The sequence below is a fragment of the Oncorhynchus mykiss genome, chromosome 3 (assembly GCF_057628025.1).
Source record: "Oncorhynchus mykiss isolate SJ-2025 chromosome 3, ASM5762802v1, whole genome shotgun sequence".
Lineage (NCBI taxonomy): Eukaryota > Metazoa > Chordata > Actinopteri > Salmoniformes > Salmonidae > Oncorhynchus > Oncorhynchus mykiss.
Window position 1 is genome coordinate 39400001 of NC_143024.1, and position 17445 is coordinate 39417445.

The window sequence follows — 17445 nt, forward strand, 5'->3', positions numbered from 1 at the left end:
CTCTCTCCTCGCTCGAAAACGCTTTTGTGCACAGAACAGGGGTGATGCTAATGGGAAAAATTAATTATGAATCTAAATCATTTTTCCTCTTCAGTTTGCCAGCAGAGAGAGGGATAAGGGGATGTCTTTGGCTGAAGGCGTGAGGGCGAGGCGACTGAAGAGGACCCTGTTCACTGTCTGTCTTTTCTACGCTTGTCAATGTGTGTTTCACCGGGTCAAATCAACGCAAACTCAATCCACGAGCCCAGCCAATCAGGGCCTGATGTGAATACTGATGCGCCTCGATGCAATATTGCCCTGCACTTAGATGAACAGAAAGAGACAGAAACAGAGAGAGAGATAATGAAAGAAAGAGGGAAAAGAAAGAAATTAGAGAGAAAAATCCTATATGAATCCTATAGTGACTTTCAGACCACAAAGCAGAGCTTCTGTCTCTTGTTGTTTCACTTCCAATCAACGTCCTGTCAGTCAGTCCTGTCCCTCAGGATCAATCTGATTGATGTTATTGGCTACAGCCATAATTCTCATCGATCAACATTGGGCGATTTGACAGGAGGAGGTAACATACTGTAATGGGAGAGATGACCTGGAGTAATGAAAACGGGTGAAAGGTTAGGCTTCCCTAATGTCATCACCTTTGAACTCTGGTACCACACCAACATCCATATCTTTTTACCACCACTGAGATCCTGCATCTACTGCTGTCAGATATCCGTTTGTCGTCGCTGCCATCCCTGTGCGTAATGACAGGCAGTCTGGCGCCCTCGAGCGCCAGAGAGGGAGAGCGGGAGCAGGCGCGGTCCCGCTGACCGTCGGGCTTTCATTACATGAAAAAAAAAGCAAATTGTTGTTAATTCACTGGGAAGTTGATGCTTACATTCCTGCTCACTTTTGTTCTGAGAGTACCTTAGCTCCGGCGTAGATTTTACTGCTATTTCAGATACAAACTCAGTAAAACAAGTCTTTAATACGAGGAAAATGCCTACACATTTCAGCTGTTTAAAAGTATTGCTCTGCTATTACGATTTTTACTGTTGGCGCATTGGCCTCAACGAGACAATTCTGTTTAAACGGCCCTGCTTGGAGGAGGGCAACTGTCGGGGAAGTGCATGCGAAACAGTTGCTCCCCTCCGAGCAGGGCCGTGTAAACAGAATTGTCTCGTTACAGTAAAAGGCCTATTCTCATTGTTTATATTTGTATACCTCTCGCGAATCTCCTTCAACTCTCATCACTGTAAAAACTCTCTTAATAAGAGTAGAAGTAGGAGTGCTTATCTAAGACCAGGTCCTTCCTGTCTGTACAATCTTAGTCATTATGATCAACAAGGCAAAACTGATCCTAGATCAGCACTCCTACTCTGAGACTCTTTGTGAATACGGGCCCTGGTCTGAGCTTGGTTCACCCTGTGCCAGAACCATTGGCCACCTGTAGAGCCCATAGACAACAGATGGAGAGTTATGGGCTGGCCATGGCCTTAATACCTCTCTTTGGCTAAATGCACCTTAACGGTCTGTAGCAGTCTGTCTGCCAAAAAAATACATCAAGTTGAGAGGACAGGAGGGGAGAGGAGAGCAGAGCAGAGAGGTAAGGACAGGGTTGGAGAGGAGCGAAGAGGGGAGGAGAGAGAACAGTCTATTCAAGTTGAGAGACGGGCATGAGGGACTAAAATAATGTGATGTTACAAAACTGCCATGGTGGATAGTGCATGTTATTCCATTTTTATTTTATTTTCTGTGTCTCTCCAGATCAACCGTAATGGACATACTCTGAGAGGCATTATACAAACTGTGACTCTGCTGCTCTCTCCAACTCCCCCATCACATCACAATTTAGGAGTCCAGGAGTGGACAGATCCAAAAACAGCCCATAGGCTTCCCAAGGAACTATTTAACGTCAGATAACTACTTTCTCGCTGCATTTAGTGTGCGGCGGTTCAGCCTGGCGGCCCTGACTACTCTGTTACGTTTGGTGGCTCTGAGCTTCACTGCTTCCCTGTTGACTTCCAGTGTGTGGGAGTCAGAGACTGTCGCTATACAGGTGGAATTAAATGTGTTGGAAGGATAGAGACGACACTTTTCCTTTTCACATTGACAAAGATTATTCTCACACACCTGCTGAGTTTTTTTTTTTTTACTGTTTATCCAAGGTTGTAATAGTGTTTGTCCAACCTCCAATCTAATGCCATGACAACAACCGCGGAGTGAGTGGGAGGTGGCATTCTTCCCAAGGTGACCGCGCGGAGGAGGAGCCGCCTTCAGGCCATAGAAATATTAAACAGGTCATTAGAGTGGCGTCTGTCTCGGCTATCTTCTCCATAACCATTTGCCCTAGTTGGCTTACTGTAACACCAACCAATGGTGCGACGAATCGCCAGCGGTGGCCCAACCGATGACAACTGTCTGGTTAGGGTCTAAACGTTGATGAACAGATCTATATTTCTACAGATCGACTGTATGTATCGGCCACGAAGCCACGTTTTTGTGTGTGTGTGTGTGTGTGTGTGTGTGTGTGTGTGTGTGTGTGGCGTAGTTTCTAAAGCTGCAAATCACCACTGTGGTTGTGATGTAGCAGCCAGGTCACCTTGGTTTATTGTTGTTGACTATTTTTTTATAAAGAGTATATGATTGAACTGCTCTCCAGAAATGACCTGCAGCCACCGCGCAGAGTGACGCTATCAGCACAGGACATACACACACACGCATTCATAAATGTAGCAGCAGAGCTAAATTAGCTAGCGCTCCTTAACCGAGGAACAAAAACAAAATCCCTAGAACTGGAGCAATATGCCAGCATATGGTCAGTTTCAACAGCCAATCACATGTCTTTCAGCTTGGTGTTTAAGAGCCCATGGAATATTGAACCCCATTCATTTCCTCCATTTAGGTCTGTGGAATGGAGAGTGAACAGTATCCATCCGTCTCTTGATTTTAAGAAATGCCAGAACAGGCCGAGAAAGCTATTTTCCTCTCTTCATGTTTCGAACTCCTGTAGAGTTCAACAATCAATATCTCCACAGCGACCCTTCAAAATCATTTTTTTCAGGTCGTACATTGAAAACCACGGTATGGGTCATGAGTCCATTTTATTTTTGCCATTTTGCTATTTGTAGATGTCATAGGAATACGTGCAGAATGGGATTGTATATTGTAGTGACTGTTGTAGTGTGTGGCTACAAAGTCACATAAAGATATTTTTTTAGCACAGATGATTAATATGACTGAACTGGCTCTGTGTTTCCTTGATAAGAGACCTTGACTGAGCAAAGACATCATCTATTATTAAAGCTCCTCCTGGAATGAGGCTTAGATTAGCAACCCAGGCCTTCCGAAGTGGCACAGTGGTCTAAGGTACTGCATCACACTGCTAGCTGTGCCACTAGAGATTCTGGGTACGAGTCCAGGATCTGTCGCAACCGGCCACGACCGGGAGACACACGTGGCGGCGCACAATTTGGCCTAGCGGCGTCTGGGTTAGGGGAGGGTTTGGCCGACAGGGATGTCCTTGTCCCATTGCGCACTAGCGACTCCTGTGGCGGGCTGGGTGCAGTGCGCGCTGAGATAGAAAACGATATATGTATACAGTAGACTGAATATATTCCCTCCTTTCTTTTTTATAATTATTTATTGTAGGAACTTTACTGATATGTAAATGTAATTTTTTCAAGAAAAATTTGACCAGGGAAATCAGGAAAAGAAATTGGGTTTTTATCTGAGCTAGCTTTTCTTACATGAGATGAAGCTAGGACACTGTTTCCTTTGGAAATGCCATCAAGGGCCATCAGTAATAATGAGGTAAAACTGAGAGATGATGGCAGTGTTCACGACTTTCTGTCATTTCCCAGGATAAGTCACGCACCCACACGCGTGCTCTCTGTTGACTGTTGACTTTGCAGTGGCTTATCAGAGTCCTCTCTCTCTCTCTCTCTGTCTCTCTCTCTCTCTCTTTCTCTCGGGGGATAAAAGCAGTGGTTGGGCTGGTGACACCACATAGTTCAAAGGGGCTGTCTTCGGGTTTGATGTACTGTGTGAGGGAGGGAGATGTTTTGAAGCTAGCTCTATACCCGACTGGTAGAAAATGAGAGCCTGTTCAGAGGATGGCACTGTTAAAGTAATAAACCATTAGTCAAATATGCCTTTCAGAGCACATTGATTATAGTCTAAATGTCTGGGGAAAGCACACCAAGGCCTGGTACCAAGGCTGTCCTAATTCATATTGATTTAGGGATGTCAGCAATGGTGGACACATACCGTGTTGGTTGAGGAGCTAGACTGGCACAGCACAGGGTATAAACAGCCCACTGACTGATGCCAACTGTGTCTGGTAGAAGTCCTGATGGGCACACTTTCACCTCACCATGGGCTGGGCTGGTGATTGACAGATTGCTGAACCAATTCAGATCTGTCAACCGATTTGACTGGATTTTGATAGAAGGACCTATGTGGATTGCTCTAAAATGGAAAAGCGGTGTTTTGTCATACCCTTGACAATCTCAGTCACTTGACTTTCTGTCAGACTGTGACAGCTGGTCAACATGATGAAACGATGAATTCTGTCATTTGGTAAGTGGAATGGATGGTGTAGAATTGTTGGGGCAGTTTGGGGTAGTGATGTGCTATGTGATATTCAGACAGGTAAGGGAGGGTAGAAAGCTAGTTGCTCAGGCAGACCGAGAGAAGGAGAGACAGAATGACAGACAAGCAGGCATACCGACAGACAGGCAGACATTCCATTTTGATGACTTCCTAATTTTAGATTCAGTTCACCTTGCATTACCTTGATTTGGGAAGGCAATTAACAGCATCGCGTTTCCTCACCCTCCATAAAACTGCTCTCCTTGCACTTCTCTCTCTCTCTCTCTCTCCCTTAAAACAAGAGCTCTGCATTCCACCTTTCTCTAAAAAGAAATGTTTACCGTAAGTGGATAGAAACACCTGTGGATCCTCGTGAAAAACACTCCTTTTGAAGTTCTGGGTTGTTGGTGGATTGAGCTCTAATAAGCGTGGCCTCTCACTGTCATTATCCACAGAACACGATGCCATGGGAACGTAAAGAGGAACCATATCCCCAGGCAGCACACTCAAATTGGCAATTTCTTGCTCACAAATTACTTTCCGCTCCTCCGTGCGTGTCCTTCTATCGCCACTTTTTTCCATCCCCCCCCCCTCCTCTCCCCTCGCTCAAATAATACAAGTTTGGTATTGGTTTGTATTTATTTTCACGAGCACACCATTCTGGACCTCGTCCCCTTGATGTGTGCTTTATTATTGCATTGCCGTAAGGGAGGGAGGTCTCAGAGCTGTAGTCAGGACGATGAGGAGGTGAGGGGAGGGGAGGGGAGAAGAGAGGGTGGCGGCGGCCTTTTTGTGAACAGTGCTTTTTTTCCCCCGAGAACTTCAGAGAGCTAGCACTTGACTTCCACCGGCATCCACCGCTTCAAAGTTCATCAACTTCTCTTACGGCACTTATCGATTGGTCCAGCCCGGTGATCCGGAGAAAAGGAAAAGAGAAGCGAAAGTCGGACTAGTTCACTTTAGCTTTGTGCATTTGTCAACCTGCAACCTTACAGTCCCCAGTATGTAACTCCACTGAAGTTGTGGGAGAAATAAATGACTCACTTGAACTATGATATACTGTATTCTGAAGTGTCTTACCTTACTCACTACTACCGCACTGTCTTTCTCCCTCGGTTTAGACAGAATCCAAAGGAAAGATGTTGTGTTGATGCCTCTGCATATTAAATCCTATAAATCAGTATGTGGATTTTGGGATTCCAGTAGCATTTGTTTTACGCAAATACAGTCATTTCAGGGAATTTACAGAAATTCTACCCTCACATATAGAAAGAATTTAGCCTCACTGGTCAATGGCCCCTTCCCTAGGGGTCCCCACTCACCAGTACACATACTGCTGATCCCTGATCTCCGTGTCCCTTATCATTGTCCATGACCACCAAGTCCCCTTGCAGCTTTGTTGTGCCTTCAGGGCTCTGGACCTCCCTCCCTAGCCTTGCCCCCTTCTCTCCATCCCCATGCCCATTAGTGGTTGATGGTCTGCCCACTCTGTCCAGCAGCCTGGTGCCCATTGTGCAAGTTGACCCATGTTTAGAGGTACACTGATGAACAAACAGGTCAGGGAACCTGGGCCCCTGTCCTGCCATCTCCCCAGCCTCCCCTGTGCCTGCTCTTTGCCCACTCTGACTGGCACGGCGAGGCAGCCAGTGCCGCCTCCATGCTCCTGCGGGCGGAACGTGGCGGGCTCGGCCCACACAGAACTCCACAGAGATAACTAAAGCATGCCAGAGGGCAAATATACACCAATCACATCAAAGGGAAGATATAACAAACGCCTCAATTACCAGTTGGACTAAATATCATTACACCTAGTCATTGTCTTTAATACAAGGACTTATTACTGAATGATTATTGCTCTTAAATAAGCATGGCTGTTGTATGTATCAGACAGAGCTCCATTGTGCCTTTCTCTTTCTCTCCTCATTGCTCCCCTACGAGGTCTAATGGGGGCATTTAAGCAGACCGAAACCCGGGTCAGCACCATCACTAGGGCCCAGGACCCCAAACCAGCCATTTAAATAGGCTGTTTGTGGCTATTTTACTCTCCCGGCATGAATCTTTCATGGAGATTTAACGTCTGTAGACTCTGGAGGCCTCTTGGCACAGGCCTTGCACACTCTCCTAATGATCTGATTGGAAGCAAAGTGGGTAAAGTTCTCTGCTGGAGAGAGGTAGAGACGAGCAGACAGGCAGGCAGGAGCAAACACATGCACGCACACAGAGGCTGGCGAGCACTCGCACACATGCACACACACACACAGGTACACTCACACAGGTACACAGAGGAGAGTCCCCTCATAGTCGATCTTGAATCCTCAAATTGCTCATTAGGCTGTTTTATCCTTTTTACATGGACAGGAACACAAGATGCAGTAATTTTATATAAACGAATAGATTCTCTACGACAGGTAGTGTTTATGCTTGTGTGTGTGTGTGTGTGTGTGTGTTTATGCTTGTGCGTGCGTGTGTATGTGTGTGTGTGTGTGTGTGTGTGTGTGTGTGTGTGTTAGAGATAGAATACTCAGTGGAAGGACTGATGTAATGGTGTATCAAAGTCATTTCATATTTGTTTTTAATGTGCAGAAATGTTCCACCCTGTTTTTGATTAATAAGGTGAATGATAATATTTCAAAGTAAGTACTCTAGGAATTGGACGGCGAAAACCAAGGACCATGTACTTTTAATTAGTTGTGCTTGTAAGAGATGGCAAAATGTTTCCATGGCAAGAAGAATCTATTATGTTCCAAGCATGCAATTACTGTAAACATAGCATTATGGCCAAAGGAGAAAGGTTTTCAACATTCTGTATTGAATAAATGTTCTCTATTGACACCATTTGACAAGGTAAATTATTTCCAAGCACGCTGTGCATTTCCCAGCATCCCTTTTGTCAGATGCAGAGCCATCTCAACCATTAGAATTTCAATACATTTACCCAAACAAACATTGCGTCACACTCTTTTTTATTCCATTGAATATATACGTACGTATATGTATGACTCAAACAAATCGCTCCCTCTAATTACCATTAGGGCTGTGTTCAGTTGTTCAGTAGTCAAGCCAAGTGGAACTAGCAGACAGCCGTTATTTCTATTAGAACTATCTACTTTATAGCTCTCTGTATATCCTGCTGTCCCTTGTCGTGGTGCCTCCTTTATTTTCGGCTTGTGATAACTGCCTGCAGGATTGTGCTGAGTTGGGCGGCTGAGTTAGACCCCTCCGGTGGCCTTCAGGGTCCTGCTACAGTAGGCTACTCGAGGCGCTCCGTATAAATGTGTTTTTTTACTTGGAGGAAATGGCTCCTCACTGATGTAGGAGCCAGTAGTAGTTGGTGAGGGGAGTGGGGAGAAGGAGAGGAGAGGTAGGGTGTGTGGAGCTGACGCGGTGCATTCTCTGCCAAGAGGTCCCCATCGGCTCCCCCTCTTCCTCGCCCTTTTCCGCCCCCTCTTCCTCCCCCTCCAGGTGATGACACAGCACCTCGTTAAGGCCTCATGTCTGGAGCTGCCACGCCAGGGTGGAGGGGTTATTTATTACCTATGATCCTCCCTGCCCTTCTCAGATTAAAGAGACACTTACCCGCTCGTGGCACAAACATAACAATTGCATTACACAACGTGTCTGGAGGGAAGGCGGACAGCAGCGAGCTCTTGGAGGCGCGCTATATGAATATTTATGGGGTCCCCTTCTTACTGTGTGTGGTGTGAAATTATCTTTTTTTTCTGAGGTTTTGTGGTCAACATTGAACGGTATAATACTATTTGGTTGGGGACTGTTTAAACGTGAAGTATTTTTGCAGGCTCTGGATGGCGTGCAAAAAAAAAACTTGCACAAATGCACATTGGCTGCGTTCACACAGGCATCCCAATTCTGATCTTTTTCCACTAATTGGTCTTTTGACCAATCACATCAGATCTTTTTCAGAGCTGATCTGATTAGTCAAAAGACCAATTAGCCTGTGTAAACGCAGCCATAGAGACACACGCACAGACACATGGGAGGGAAGGGATTTGCATAAACACCTACGTACACACCCCTACTGTATTTAGGCTAGTAGTATTACCTAGTACTGTATTTGAACAAAATGTTATTCAGAGTTATTCTGCTTCAGTGTTTATTGAGATGAAATGTGGTGTGTGTGTGTGTATTTGTCTATACTGTATGTGTGTGCTTGCATGTGTCAGTAATAGTGTGCTACACATGTTTCAATGCGTTTCTTGGAGAAACAGACACATAAACAATACACACACACACACACACATTGCTAGCGGCAAGAGACCGCAGTAGTACTGTGTCCCTTCTGCTCTCGCTATATGTAGCTGTCAGTAGGTGACAGACAAACAAGAGTTTCTATGGACAAATGTTGGTCTTTTTTATCCCTGTATCGTTTGCTTCTGTTTAAGAAACGTTTTTCAACAGAATCGGCGGAATGAATACACCCCTGATCACACGTAAACGCAATTCACTTTCATAGCATCCACGTTGTATTCCTTCTCTCCTCTATGCACTCTCCCCCTCTCACCTTTTCTCTTAATTTGTGGATTTCAATGCACAACACATCAGCTGTATGTGACCAGGCCAAAAAACCTTTCTAATCCAAGCCATGTCATAACCGCTAAACACAGCCTACGTCTTTGTCCCCATATGAGCTAAAGTAACATCCTAGTCAACATAGCTAATAGAGCTAATATGTTAGTAAACACGCTACAATCATGCAGTGACGTTACAGTGTAAGCAGTTACACCGGCGGGCCCCGGGGGCAATAAATTAATAAAACCAAAAGCTTACCTTGAATTGGAAGAGTTCCAGTGTTGTGTTGGAAATTCATAGCCAGCTAGCTAACATTGCATCCCTCTGTTTGAGCAGGGTGTTTTAGTAGGGTAAACTAGCTAGCTGCATTTGCTAGCTAAGTAAGTGAAACTGAAAGTGCAAAAATTTGCTTCATTTTTGAATAAATTAATTTGTTGAAAACTGTTCAACTATTGTCTTTCTCTCTCTTTGAGTCAACTACTCACCACATTTGTTGCACTGCAGTGCTAGCTAGCTGTAGCTTATGCTTTCAGTACTATATTAATTATCTGATCCTTTGATTGGGTGGACAACATGTCAGTTAATGCTGCAAGAGCTCTGATAGGTTGGAGGACGTCCTCAGGAAGGTGTCATAATAACTGTGTAAGTCTATATAAGTTTTAATACATTTTTGGTGACGTATAGTTTTCTCTCTCTGTCTCTGTGTTTCTGTGTCTCTGTGTCTCTGTCTGTCTGTCTAATCCACTGGAGGGCGTATTGCCCTGTGTGTGTTCAGTATGTGTGTGTGTGCTCAGTCTTCTACACTGTAGGGCCAGCTCTATAATTCTTAATGGTACTCTTTAGACCCAGTGGGACTGTTAGGCTCCCGAGGGCCCCGTGGAGATAGAGGTTAACACGCCATCTGTGCTGGGACCCAGAGGAGGCCCTTGGCTTAAACCTCGTTCAGTTTAAATACAATCCATCTCTTAGTAGAAGTGTAATGTTTATATACATCATCTTGAATGCAGTTTCCTTGTCACTCACAATGTGTGGTAGGGGTTCGGAGGAAGGGATTTTCCAGCTCTTAGTCTGTCAAAGTAAGTTATTGGTGAGAGAGAACCAGAGAGAGAGGGACAAATAGTGTATGAGAGATAGAGACAAAATGAGAGACAGAGAGATAAAACCATGGTAGAACCAGTATCAACCAGATAGAAAGATACACAGACAGACAGAGAGAGACGGATACTGCTCAAGCCAAGGTAGCTTGGCATTGGAGTCTTCAGAGATGAGTCCCTCTCATTGTGCACGGCCTTGTCAGGATTTGAATACTGTCTGTTCAGCACTTGAGTGTGATTAAAGCAAGAGACTCCTAAATGGCTGCCTTGCACACCGAGCTGTGATGGGTTGCTGTGTGTGTGTGTGTGTGTGTGTGTGTGTGTGTGTGTGTGTGTGTGTGAAGAAACACAATGAATCTCCATATTTCACACTCTTTTGTTTAACTATTTCAAGCTTCCAATAATGCACATGCACTGTTTCCCCCCCCCCCCCCATTTACACATTTTCCCTCCAAATGAGGATGTATGGCTAGAAGCCCAACGTAGAAGATGGAAACATGTCAGAGTGGCGATTGATACGTCTGGGAATTTTTCTCATCTCTTTTTTTGGGGGGGAATAATGCAGCATTCCCCCTGGGAACAGTGGGGGTCCAAATGAGATGGGATGGGAACTGTACCGTTCTTACCGGGAGGGAGAGCGGATGATGGTTTGATCGACAGCTTTGTAGGAGATGGAGGATTAAGACGTTGGATAGATGATTGCCTGACTGACGCCGTCTTGTGTGCACCAGTGTAGAATAGGGCTAGCACTTATTCCTTCCTTTATTCATCCCCTGAGAACCCACTTGTTACTTCTCGTGTTCATCTCATGTACATGTATCTAAAATGACTTAGTTATCACATAGCAAGTGTTATTACGACATGTGTGAGGTGGAAATGTATAACGGACAACCTTGCTGTCTCCTCCAGCAACATGCTCCAACCCGACTGAGCATTCTGGACTGTATGTACTTGTACATGGACTGCACAGGCTCAAGCGCTCAGACCTTGGCCATTCACAGACCATTGCTTTTCATATCAAACAAGTCTACCCTGTTGCTGGGCAGAATGGTTTGAGGAAGGTATGGGGTAGACAGGAGAGCAGTGCAGGTTGGCATTACACTTCACTATAATGTTCACCTCAGATATTGGGCTTGATAGTGAAGGCAAACCGCTCTTGAAGCATTAGACAATTGTAACTGCATGGAGGTGAGGTGAAAGTGGTTACCCCACAGGATCCTTATTCTCTTCCATGTGAAAAATGTTCGCTCTCTATTCTCTGTTATCAGAGATGTGAAAAATGGTGTCACTGTGCGTGTCCTTATTCGGCAATCAGCATGCATATACCTTGGATTTCCAGGAACATGATTTTTAAGGAATGCAGTGCCATTAAAGGGTTGATCACCTTCAAAAGTGTGATCTGGAAAGCTTTCTGTAAGTTTCCTATGCTATATTAATAATATTCCTGATTCCTGTCTTTCTGTCAGTTTCCTATGCTATATTAATAATATTCCTGATTCCTGTCTCTCTGTCAGTTTCCTATGCTATATTAATAATATTCCTGATTCCTGTCTTTCTGTCAGCAATAGCAGGTGTTTACACGAGTGTCAGTACCTTCTGCTCCCTAAAAAAGCTCCTCTTCCCTCACTGACTCCTGGATAGCTGTTAGTTCAGTTTTTCCCTCTTTAATCAGTCTATGTGTCTTCCCTCACTCCCGCCTTCTCTCTCTCACCTTACCGCTTTCACGCCGACGAATACGGACGGATGTACCATACTGTACGTTTTCCTTCCGTTCCTACACTCTTACCCTCTGCCAAAGAAGTAGTTTTACTTAGCCATCCTGCTAATTGATTTAGCCCTCCCTCCATCTCCATCGTTCCATACATGCTAACTCTCTGTAGTTGGGTACTGAATGCCTGTCAAATGTTTTCCCTCTTTCAGTCTTTGCGATGCGAAGGGATTTATAATTCAAGAGTAGGCACTTTGAAGGGTCTCACACAACCAGGGAGGTATCGATTAAATATCATTGTGACGAGGACCCTCACTGTGCTGGCTAAGCGGGAGATCTGCCATAGTTAGGCATCCAGAAAAGGCGACAAAGCGTTGCGGCTTGCCAGTCGAAGCCCAGGCTTTCTCTCTCTACCTCTTTTGGGTGGCAGACTGTACACATGTTGGTCCCTGCACAGCTTGTGATGCCATGTGTTCGATAACGTGTTTGTTATGCACCAGCTCAGTGATCCAATCCACGCTGGAAGCACCATTTGGGTTTCAAAGAGTTACATTCAACGCAGTTGATACATTTCCAACGTGATGCACTGCTTCTCCAATCAAAAATAAAAGCTCTCTTTAGTCCAAATATGCTTGATACAGTTTTCCTAATCTCTTTGTGTGTAATGGGATGTAAACTCAGCAACAACAAAAAAACGTCACTTTTTCAGGACCCTGTCTTTAAAAGAACATTCGTAAAAATCCACATAACTTCACAGATCTTCATTGTAAAGGGTTTAAACACTGTTTCCCATGCTTGTTCAATGAGCCATAAACAATTAATGAACATGCACCTGTGGAACGGTCGTTAAGACACTAACAGCTTACCAGAGGGTAGGCAATTAAGGTCAGTTGTGAAAACTTAGGACACTAAAGAGGTCTTTCTACTGACTGAAAAACACCAAAAGAAAGATGCCCAGGGTCCCTGCTCATCTGTGTGAACGTGCCTTAGGCATGCTGCAAGGAGGCATGAGGACTGCAGATGTGGCCAGGGCAATAAATTGCAATTTCCGTACTGTGAAACGCCTAAGACAGAGCTACAGGGAGACAGGACGGACAGCTTATCGTCCTCGCAGTGGCAGACCACGTGTAACAACACCTGCAAAGGATCAATACATCCGAACATCACACCTGCAGGACAGGTACAGGATGGCAACAACAACTGCCCGAGTTACCCCTGGAATGCATAATCCCTCCATCAAAGTGCTCTTCACTGACGAGTCGCGGTTTTCTCTCACCAGGGATGATAGTCTGATTTTGCGTTTATCGACGAAGGAATGAGCATTACACCGAGGCCTGTACTCTGGAGCAGGATCGATTTGAAGGTATCAGGTCCGTCATGGTCTAGGGCGGTGTGTCACGGCATCATCGTACTGAGCTTGTTGTCATTGCAGGCAATCTCAACTCTGTGCGTTACAGGGAGGACATCCTCCTCCCTCATGTGGTACCCTTTGTGCAGGCTCATCCTGACATGATCCTCCAGCATGACAATGCCATACTGCTCGTTCTGTGCGTGATTTCCTGCAAAACAGGAATGTCAGTGTTCTGCCATGGCGAGCGAAGAGCCCGGATCTCAATCCCAATGAGCACGTCCGGTACCTGTTGGATCGGAGGGCGAGGGCTAGGGCCATTCCCCCCAGAAATGTCCGGGAACTTGCAGGTGCCTTGGTGGAAGAGTGGGTTAACATCTCACAGCAAGAACTGACAAATATGGTGCAGTCCATGAGGAGGAGATGCACTGCAGTACTTAATGCAGCTGGTGGCCACACCAGACACTGACTGTTACTTTTGATTTTGACCGTCCCCTTTGTTCCATTTCTGTTAGTCACATATCTGTGGAACTTGTTCAGTTTATGTCTCAGTTGTTGAATCTTGTTATGTTCATGCAAATATTTACACATGTTAAGTTTATCTAAAAATGAACGCAGTTGACAGAGGCCGTTTTTTTCTTTTTCTGAGTTGATGTGAGTATTTTGAGTGAAGCATTAGGAATGAATACATTTGGATACATTATCCAAAATCGGATAATATATGGATGACTTTATATAGCAACATTCTATATTGGATCCAGTAAAACAAGTGTGCTGCTAAGCTGTGTGTTAAAACCCTGCTACAGGGGTACACAGGCTATGTTCAGAGCTGCTGTTGCTTGTCCGTTGTAACATAACAGACCTGGTCTATATTAATGACCACCAAGCTCCCAATCCACTCCATATAGTGCATGACATTACAGGCTCTCTCAACACAAACGTTCAAGCTTGTTTTTCTGCTAGCATTATTTTGTGCCGTGATGATTAATAATTCATAATAAGGATAAGGTGTGAATCACCTTGGAGAGTGCACAAACACATATGCTCCACTTTTACCAATAATGTGTGGGTGCCCGTACCTTCACAGTTTTTGTTTGTGCAAATAGGTGATTATTAAGAAGGTGGCAAATCGAGAGCTTGGGACTATACGTTTCTATCTACAACTGAGTTACTGACTTAACCTTGTTCTGTTCAATGTTCTCTACCAAAATAGTACTCTAAATACCCCCAATTCATGTTGTTAAGTCTAAAAGAATACACCATTCAAACTAATGAGGGTTCGGAACTTTAAAGCCAATTATCTCAGAATCTTCCTTTTGCAGATGGCACCTTGTAGTCACAAGCTCTCGAAATGTTGTCTCTGCAGCCGCAACAGCACAGCAGACTGTTGATTGGTGCACACTGGAACAAATTGAAGAGAAGATGTATATAGTCTTTGGGACTGAGGCTGTCCTAATATGGACATCATATCATTTTGCTTTAAGGACATTTTTCAGTGCCAGCTTTAGTTCAGGAACAACCATAGGGTTAAAGGTCCCGTTGTCACCTTCTCTTCATGTGCCCTGCTCCATTACAGAAGCCCGTTTTCTTCCCAGCATGCCAATGCTGTCTGTCCAGAGCTGAGTAAAGACAGGCCAGTGTGTCCCCTGCTGAGAAACCGTGCTGAGCTGATAGGCTGAATTGGACCAGCAGCCAGTTTATTAATGGCTGCCCTTTATTTTCATTTGGTCCAGGGGTAGTGGTTTACACACTAGGGGCTCGTTGTATTTCCTGCTGGTCAATATTCTGCTCTTTTAACCCTTTACAGAGGAGAGGGTAGTTGTGACCTAGAGTATGGTATCCATTTTAGGCCACCCTCAGCCTCGAACCTCAACCCCTTTTTGTGTCAATCGTCAATCCTCCTTGAGGCTGAGGGTGTCCTAAAATGGACCCCATACCAGGCTTGGCATGTCCATGGTGTGTTTGTAGCTGCTTATTTACTGCTGATTTTGATTAGAAAACCTAAAGTCTTTCAGCGCCTTTCGTCAAATGATCAGACAGTGAGTTTTCTCATTAATGTAAGGAAAACAAATGTCTCTGTAATGACTTTCTTTGCTCATCATTTTGTTGTATTTGCTACGATCAAAACCGGTGATACATTTCCCAGGAGATTTTGATAAATCTGTTTGGTGGTAGCATATTCACTGAAGCGCTCTAAGCCATCTTGTTTTTCATGTCGAGTGTTGTCGTGCGAAAATCCTCGAGAGTCATGTTGGAAAGTGTTGACTTCCGACCTCAGGGAATGGAATTGGCAAATTGCATCCTGATAAATGTGTGATTCATTTTTATCACTGGCTGATATTGAACTGCTTTGCCCAACAACCAGCCAATTAATGAGCCAAAGAGCAGTTACGACAGGCGCCGTATGTCTAGCGTATTTACCCCTGGCAACAGTCTGCCCCCATCCATTTGTTCTCCTAGAAAGGTTGCCTGGGTGGAAGCGTGCTAGGGCTGTAGTGGGTGCTATCGATTGGTGTGGTCTCTGATTGTGTGTGTGTGTGTGTGTGTGTGTGTGTGTGTGTGTGGCTGCTGCTGCTGCTGCTGCTGCTGATGATCACAGCATGTGATCCTGGCGGTCTCTGACCCTGGTCATCTCACGCCGCCCTACTGATCACAACATTGTCAGGGGATATAATTATACAGGCCGGTGTCGTCCTCCTCCCCGCTGGTGTGGAACCATCAGTAATTATCTCCGTGTTGTATCTACAGTCTGTGTGGAGCATCACATCCAGCTGGCTGCTAGAGCCACTGGGGGAACAGTGCAGAGTAGGACTCAGGGAGGGGGCTTTGAGTGATGCCTGTACGTTCCAGTAAACAAGCAGAACGCTCTCTAATCTTGCTGCGTTAACTCGAAATATATTTGATACGAGGATTCAGCGCCCAACTACTTTTGAGGAATTATCTGAGTGCACACGCTATCTATTATTCTGTACGTTTGACAATCTCTGTGTAGATTGCTCTGCCACTGGACCTGAATATTACAATTGAAATGATATCAGAAAACACAGCATCTGGCAAGTTTGCATTATTCTGGGATATTTCCTGCTGCCGTTTCTCATTCTGTACAGATTGCATTCTGCAATCTCTACACACTCAGTTATTCTGTGCTTTAACTTCAGAGCTTCCCCAGTCCAGATAAGGCTAACACAGAGTCCAAATGTTTACAAAACCCCAGCATTTATGTCAGTCATTTTTTTCCATTCCACTTTCTATCCCTGGGGAGTAGAGCCAGACTAGCATTTAGAAAAAGTCTATTTCAACTGAAACCCGAATCCTTTGCTCTGAGGGGAAGTATTTTGTCTGGTATTGTAAACTTTAGTGTCCTCTCTTGCCCCCAACACCTATGCTCGTCTTTCTGGCCCTGCCTGAAGAGTTATTGCCGTGCAAACAAATTTGCACCATCAATATCCTTGATTCTAATCTCCAAATCATGTCTCAAGCTAGTTCCTTACTTTCACTGGATGCGGTCCTGCATAAATTATTGGTGTTAATATCGGCATATCTCTAGGCGAGAAAGCTTCTTTTGAAACAATGCCCACTCAAATTGGCTGGCACGACTATTCCGCAAAGGCTCAACAATGACACTGAGTGTGCACCTGTGATGACTGTCGCATCCCTGTGTGTGTGTGTGTGTGTGGATGGGTGAGCAAGCATTTGTGTACGTGTGTGTGTGTGTGTGTAAACCTGCATTAGGCCACCAAGCAGGATGTTGTTGTTTCTGCCTGTTTCTACCATTCACTCTGCTCTCATGGTCACTGAAAGCCCGACCTTCACTGATGCAAGCCGCGCTGACTCCATTACTGCTGTAACTCACCAGCCCAGGTAGCTCCAGCTCGGCTCTCAGCCTTTCTTCAACCTTGACCCCTTTTGTCACCAGTTGCTAGTGCTTTTCGATCTGAAGAATGTCTTCCCTCTCTGTTACGGAGGCTTTAGCTGTTATATGTGAGAACACTCTCTCATAGACTAATTTGTGCACCAAATTTGAGAGAAACAAGCTTTTTGTGCACATGAAACATTTCTGAGATCTTTTATTTCAGCTCATGAAACATGGCACCGGCGCTTTACATGTTGCGGTTTATATGTTGGGTCAGTATATGTTGCATGTGTGTCTTGGGCTTAGATGGATGCTGCTAGCCTGTTCTCAATTAACCTCTGGA

General features: G+C 44.9%; 1 protein-coding gene across 1 annotated transcript in view; it reads left to right on the forward strand.

Annotated features, from left to right (window-relative positions):
- Positions 1–17445, forward strand: part of LOC110504004 (mannosyl-oligosaccharide 1,2-alpha-mannosidase IA) — a 203212-nt gene that overhangs the window by 68536 nt on the left and 117231 nt on the right. The gene's annotated exons all lie outside the window — the stretch shown is intronic.